Here is a 6,469-nt window from a genome sequence, read left to right as displayed (position 1 = left end):
ACTGAGAGTACGAAACAGCAGAATTAGCAGGCACGTTTCCTGCGCATAATGCGTCCATTAAACTCTAAGCTCAGGGACCAAGACTCTCGTACTGTCCAGGTCAAATATATTGCTCTACACACCACATGTGTCTCCTGTAGTGTGCTGTGCTCATTCATTCATTCATATTTATTGAGCACTTACTGTGTGCAGAGCCCTGGACTAAGCACTCGAGAAAGTACAATATGGCAATAAAGAGAAACAATCCCTGCCCACAGTGAGCTCAGAGGAGCAGAATGACCTCGTAGAAAGAGCTCGGATCTAGGTTCTAGGTCCACTCAACTGCTATGTGACTTTGGGCAAGTCACTTCACTTCTCCTTGCCTCAGTTTCCTTGCCTGTAAAATGGGGATTTAATGTCTGTTCACCTTCCTACTGTGAGCCATGTGTAGGACAGAGACCGTGTTCGACCCAAGCTCGTTGTGGGCGGAGAATGTGTCAATTTAACTGTTGCATCGTACTCTCCCAAGAGCTCAGTACAATGCTCTGCACACAGTAAGCGCTCAATAAATACGGTTGACTGACTGTTCATCTAATATCTACCTCAAAACTCCTCTGTGCTGGGCAGCAGCGTCGCTTGAGAGAGTCGAGGGCGGAGACTCAAGTTCACTGCGCAGACGGAGGCAACGGTAAACCGTTTCCATATTTTTACCAGGAAAACTCTACGGATCCACTACCAGAATGATCGAAGATGGAAGCGGGGCGTCCTGGGAGAGATGTGTCCACGTGTCGCTAAGGGTCGGAGACGACTCGGCAACATAAGACCCCAGTATTTAGAACGATGCTTGGCACAAAATAAGCGCTTGACAAGTACCACAATTATTAAAACAATGCTCAACACACAGTAGGCGGCAACTACCACAGTCCGGGTGCCCACACACACACTCGCACATCGTTAGTGCTCGGCACAGTTCTTAGTAAAAACTATTAAATGAAAAAACAGCAGGAATGTAGTCGCAACAGTAGGATTTATTGAGCACCCACTTGGTTCAGTTCATTCATTCATTCATTCATTCAATAGTATTTATTGAGCGCTTACTATGTGCGGAGCACTGTACTAAGCGCTTGGAATGAACAAGTCGGCAACAGATAGAGACACAATACAGGCACTTGGAAAGAACGGGATCAAGAACTGCCACGCCTCCCCGATAGGGGAGACAAATATTATTTATCAACTCAAGGGGTCGAAATAAATAACCGAGAAGGCTCAGATACAGCAAGACTAAACAAAACTGGGTATCTTATCCATCACGTTCCCCTCCCCAAAGCGTTTTATCTCTACAGGTTTCTTGGATTTCTTCCGAGAACAAATATTCATGGAAACCACGGTACCTCTAACAGCAACGTTGCTACTTTCATTTCTCTTCAGGGCTTTAGAAGATGCTCTGCTTCCAGTTTTAGAATTTGTTCTCCGGGCCCCGGGGCAGTTACTTCAGTTGTTCCCCACGACTGGGTGAGTAGCCATGGTTTCACACCTCGGAGAGGCTCGACTGAAACAGTTAACTCTCCTCTTGTCCTGGTTTCAAATTAGGTCCTGGCGGATATGTATTTATTACCAAGGATCTATAATAGATCCTATGATATAATATACAATATAATATATAATAGCCGCAGGGTCTGCTTCTGAGAGGGTCCACCAAGATAGTCTGCTTCACAGCTAGAGAGTGCATCCTCATTCCCATCAATCATCTCTTTTATCGTGCTAGTGGCTATCTGGGGAGCTGGGAAGGGAGTGTGGATGGCGCAGTGCAATCCATCACCGCTACTGGAGGAAAAAAAGAAATTCATGCCTGATATACCCTGCCTTACCCTGTGCCTCAGCTCAGGCCAATACTCTGCACACAGTAAGCGCTCAGTAAATGCAATTAAATGCAGCCTTTTCAGCTACACCCGCATCCAGAGTGGACAACAGTGATGACATTTATAATAATAATAATAACGTTGGTGTTCGTTAAGCGCTTACTGTGTGCAGAGCACTCTTCTAAGCGCTGGGGTAGGTACAGGGTAATCGGGTTGTCCCACTTGAAGCTCACCGTTAATCCCCATTTCACCGATGAGATAACTGAGCCACAGAGAAGTTAAGTGACTAGCCCAGAGTCACACAGCTGACAAGTGGCCGAGCCGGGAGGCGAACTCATGACCTCTGACTCCGAAGCCCACGCTGCTTCCCAAAAAATAATGTCCCCCTCTAAAAATCAGATGGAGAAGGCGGGCGTCGATCCCGCTACCTCTCACATGCTAAGCGAGCGCTCTACCATTTGAGCTAATTCCCCTCTCATTACACGCTTACTGTGGCAAGCACTGTACTTAACATTTGAGCAGCTATTAAATGAGCAGATCAGGCACAGATCCCGCCCTGTAAGGGGCCCACAGTCTGAGTCTTGTCTTGCTCTATGTTGCCGAGTCGCCTCCAAGCCATATATCCACTCCACGGACACATCTCTCCCAGAACCCCCCACCTCCATCTGCAATCATTCTGGTTGGGTATCCATAGAGTTTTCTCGGTCAAAATACAGAAGTGCTTTACCACTGCCTTCTTCCGGGCAGTAAACCTGAGTCGCCACCCTCGACTCTCTCCCCTGACGCCGCTGCCCAGCACAGGGGAGTTTTGATCTGTAGCAGATGGCCTTCCACTCGCTAGCCACTGGCCAAGCTAAGAATGGAATTGGTAGGCCTCTGCTTGACTCTCCCTCCTGTAGCTAAGACTGGTAGAGTCCTGGAAACTCTCCAGTTGCCATCCTGAGATGGGCTTAGTCTTAGAGAGTAGGAGAAAAGGTATTTCATCCATATTTTATAGATGAGGACGCTAAGGAACTTTGCCTAGGTCACAAGGTAGGCAAGTGGCAGAACTGGGACTAAAATTTGTTTCTCCTGACTCCCCGTCTTATGTTTTCACCAATGTTCAGGGGCCATTTCCCCATAACTGTTTTTCACAGAATAAACAGAAGATGTCTATCTAAAGTCACTGCTCTCCCACCCCCTAACCTTACGCAGAGGGCAGCAGTTTCACCTTCTACTTCTATAGTGCACAGTGCTCTGCACACGGTAAGCATTCGGAAAATAGGATTGATTAATAATTATGGTATTTGTTAAGCATTTACAATGTGCCAAGCACTGGTCTAAACTCTGGGGTAGATACAATGATGATGTTGGTATTTGTTAAGCGCTTACTATGTGCAGAACACTGTTCTAAGCGCTGGGGTAGATACAGGGTAATCAGGTCGTCCCACGTGAGGCTCACAGTTAATCCCCATTTGACAGATGAGGTCACTGAGGCACAGGGAAGTGAAGTGGCTCGCCCACAGTCACCCAGCTGACAAGTGGCAGAGCCGGCATTCGAACCCATGACCTCTGACTCCCAAGCCCAGGCTCTTTCCACTGAGCCACGCTGCTTCTCTAGATACAAGTCCCCGTCCCACCTTGGGCTCACAGTCTTAAATCCCCATTTTACAGATGAGGGAACTGAGGCACAGAGAAGTGAAGTGATTTGCCCAAGGCCACACAGCTCACAAGTGGCAGAGCCAGGATTAGAACCCATGACCTATTGACTCCCAGGCCCATGCTCTGTACCATGCTGCCATTTGTACATTCCAAGCGCTTAGTACAGTGCTCTGCGCATAGCGCAAGCGCTCAATAAATACTATTGAATGAATGAATGAATGCTTTTCTCTCACTGATTGATTCTCCAATTCCATAGAAGTCCAGCGTTCTCTAAATCAGGGGCTCGATAACAAAAGAGAAAAAAGGGGTGGTCTTTGCTGACCTGGAAACCAGTTTCTCCACTTCCTCGGTGGGAGAAAACAGTTTAGGACACGTTCCGTATTGCAGAGACTGTGACTCATTAAAGGAAAAATGCAGAACCTGTCTTTGGCATGCCGGGCTACCTGAAAAAGGATCGATATCTAGGAAACTAAAGGATCTTCCTGCATCGGGGTGGGCTGCAGGAATGACGAAGGCTTTAGGACCGTGTGAGATTTCTTACTCTCCCCTAAAAACCAACTCTCACTGGCAGACGGTCATCGGAGCGGAGTGTTGCTTCAGCATGTCGGTTGTGAAACGAGAAAGGGTAGCTGTCGAAAACGAACCAGGAGTAGGAAAGGAATTGACATCATTCCCATCCTGGGCTGTCAGACTCCCTTACTCATGTCCAAAAAAGGAAAGGGGAAGCCACGGTTTAAGAAGCCTAAGAAGGGGTAACTTCTTGTCTAACCTTTTCTCTTCCTTTCCCTCCTTATTTCTCAAATTTCATTTTCATTCCCAAGGAATCAAGGTAAAAGCAAGATCTGACAAAGTTGGGATTTTGAATGTGAAGGAATTCCCAAGCTTACCCTATGCCAAGCACTGTGCTAAGTGCTGGGGTCAATGAAGGATAATCAGGTCCCACACGGGGCTCACAGCTCACAGTCCAAGCAGGAGGGGGACGGGTACTGAATCCCCATTTTTCAGATAAGGGAACTGAAGCATAGAAAAGTGAAGTGACTTGACCCAGGTCACATAACAGACAAGTGGCAGATTGGGAATTAGAACCCACATCCCCTGACCCTCAGGCCTGTGTTCTTTCTACTAGATCCTGCCATTTATCGCCATCGTTCTCGTCTGCCCGTCTCCCCCGATTAGACCGTAAGCCCGTCAAAGGGCAGGGACCGTCTCTACCTGTTGCCGATCTGTCCATTCCAAGCGCTTCGTCCAGTGCTCTGCACATAGTAAGCGCTCAATAAATACTATTGAATGAATGAATAGATCACGCTGCTTCAAGACTCTTCGCCAGACTGTGAGCTCCTTGCGGGCAGGGATTATGTTATAGTGTACTCTCCCAAGCGTGTAAGTACAGTGCTCTGCACAAAGTGAGCACCCAATAAATGTGACTGAATGAATGAAAGTGTCTACCAATTCTTTTGTATTATACTCTCCCAAGCGCTTGGTTTGGCACTCTGCACAAAGTGTTCAATAAACCACACTGATGGATGGATGATGGATTCCTCCTGTGTCGGATGTGCGGGAAAGAACATATTCGCTGCACCTACCAGGCCTGACTCTCCTACGAATCGAGGCTTTATCGGGTCAGTAGAGGTTGCGTCCGCTGATGGAGCTCAGAGCTACGCCATGAGGGAAATGTCATGAGAGCTACCCATAATGGAAACGTCTAAGCCGAGGCACCAGTCAGGCCGATTTGCTCTGCTGGGCAGCAGCAGTATGGGAAAGAGTCAGAGGCGGATGACTCCCCCTTCACCTCCCCTCAGCTAAGCCCCCTTTCCCTCCCTTTCCCTCTGCTGCTCCCCCTCTCCTTTCCCCTCAGCACTGTGCTCATCTGTATATATTTTTATTACCCCATTTATTTTGTTAATGAGGTGACATCCCCTTGATTCTATTTATTGCTACTGTCTTTGTCTGTCCGTCTCCCCCAGTTAGACTGTAAGCCCGGCGAAGGGCAGGGATTGTCTCTATCTGTTGTCGAATTGTACGTTCCAAGCGCTTGGTACAGTGCTCTGCACATAGTAAGCACTCAATAAACACTACTGAATGAATGATCGAGTGATCAAAACGCTGATCGAAGACAACGGCAGAGACTCAAGTTTTTGCTGAGCGGAAGAAGGCAGTGGTAAACCGCTTCCGTGCCTTGTGGCAGAAGATGGGACGTTCTGAAGAGGATGTGTCCGTGAAGTCGCTATGGGGCGGGAACGACTCGATGGCAGCTGAAGAAGAAGACCAGGCCTAAAGTGGCTTTATGATTCTGGAAGGGCCTGGTTAATGATGTGATGTCCTCAATAACTGGTCCCGGAGGAGCCCCGCCTAGGATCAGGTCAACAGGGGAGAGACGGGAGATCCCGGGGTGGTTTCGTCAGCTCTGTCCCCTCTTGTGGAAACTGATGAAAATAATGGCACCTGTTTAATCTTGTGGCATTTCTCATGCTCCAAATATGATCCAGATAAGGGAACTGAGCAGAAAATCATCTCTCTGATGGTGGCTCCCAAAGGCTCTTCCTTGGAGTTCAGGCATTTGGCCGTCGCTCATGGCAACGACAACTGCACTGCGCGATGGAGCAAATCCACTCCTTCCCAAGGAGGGAGATGCATTACTCTTGACAAATGTACCCTTTAAACGTTTGACATTCATCCCGCCCCTCAGCCATTAGGCACTTATAGCATAGTGGACAGAGCACGGGCCTGGGAGTCGGAAGGTCACGGGCTCAAATCCGGCACCGCCACTTGTCTGCTTGCATGGCCTTGGGCAAGTCACTTCACTTCTCTGGGTCACAGTTACCTCATCTGTCAAATGGGAACTGACGCCGTGAGCCCGACGTAGGACAGGGACTGTGTCCGACCCAATTTGCTTGCATCCATCCCAGTATTTAGTACAGTTATTATTAGTATAATGGACAAAACTATAATTTATGATCTGTCTCCTCCTCTAGATTATAAAATACTGTGAG

The 6,469-nt window shown here is 48.1% G+C and overlaps 1 non-coding gene across 1 annotated transcript; it reads right to left on the bottom strand.

The window, feature by feature from the left end:
• Positions 1-2,649: 2,649 nt before the first annotated feature.
• On the bottom strand, positions 2,650-2,787 carry LOC114810812. The gene has a single exon (XR_003758503.1). It is a non-coding gene; the product is annotated as a small nucleolar RNA SNORA7 (small nucleolar RNA).
• Between the last annotated feature and the right edge of the window lie 3,682 nt (positions 2,788-6,469).

This window comes from Ornithorhynchus anatinus, chromosome 3 (assembly GCF_004115215.2).
Source record: "Ornithorhynchus anatinus isolate Pmale09 chromosome 3, mOrnAna1.pri.v4, whole genome shotgun sequence".
Classification (NCBI taxonomy): Eukaryota; Metazoa; Chordata; class Mammalia; order Monotremata; family Ornithorhynchidae; genus Ornithorhynchus; species Ornithorhynchus anatinus.
The sequence above is the reverse complement of the archived record's forward strand: the minus strand, read 5'-3'. Positions and strand labels throughout refer to the sequence as shown.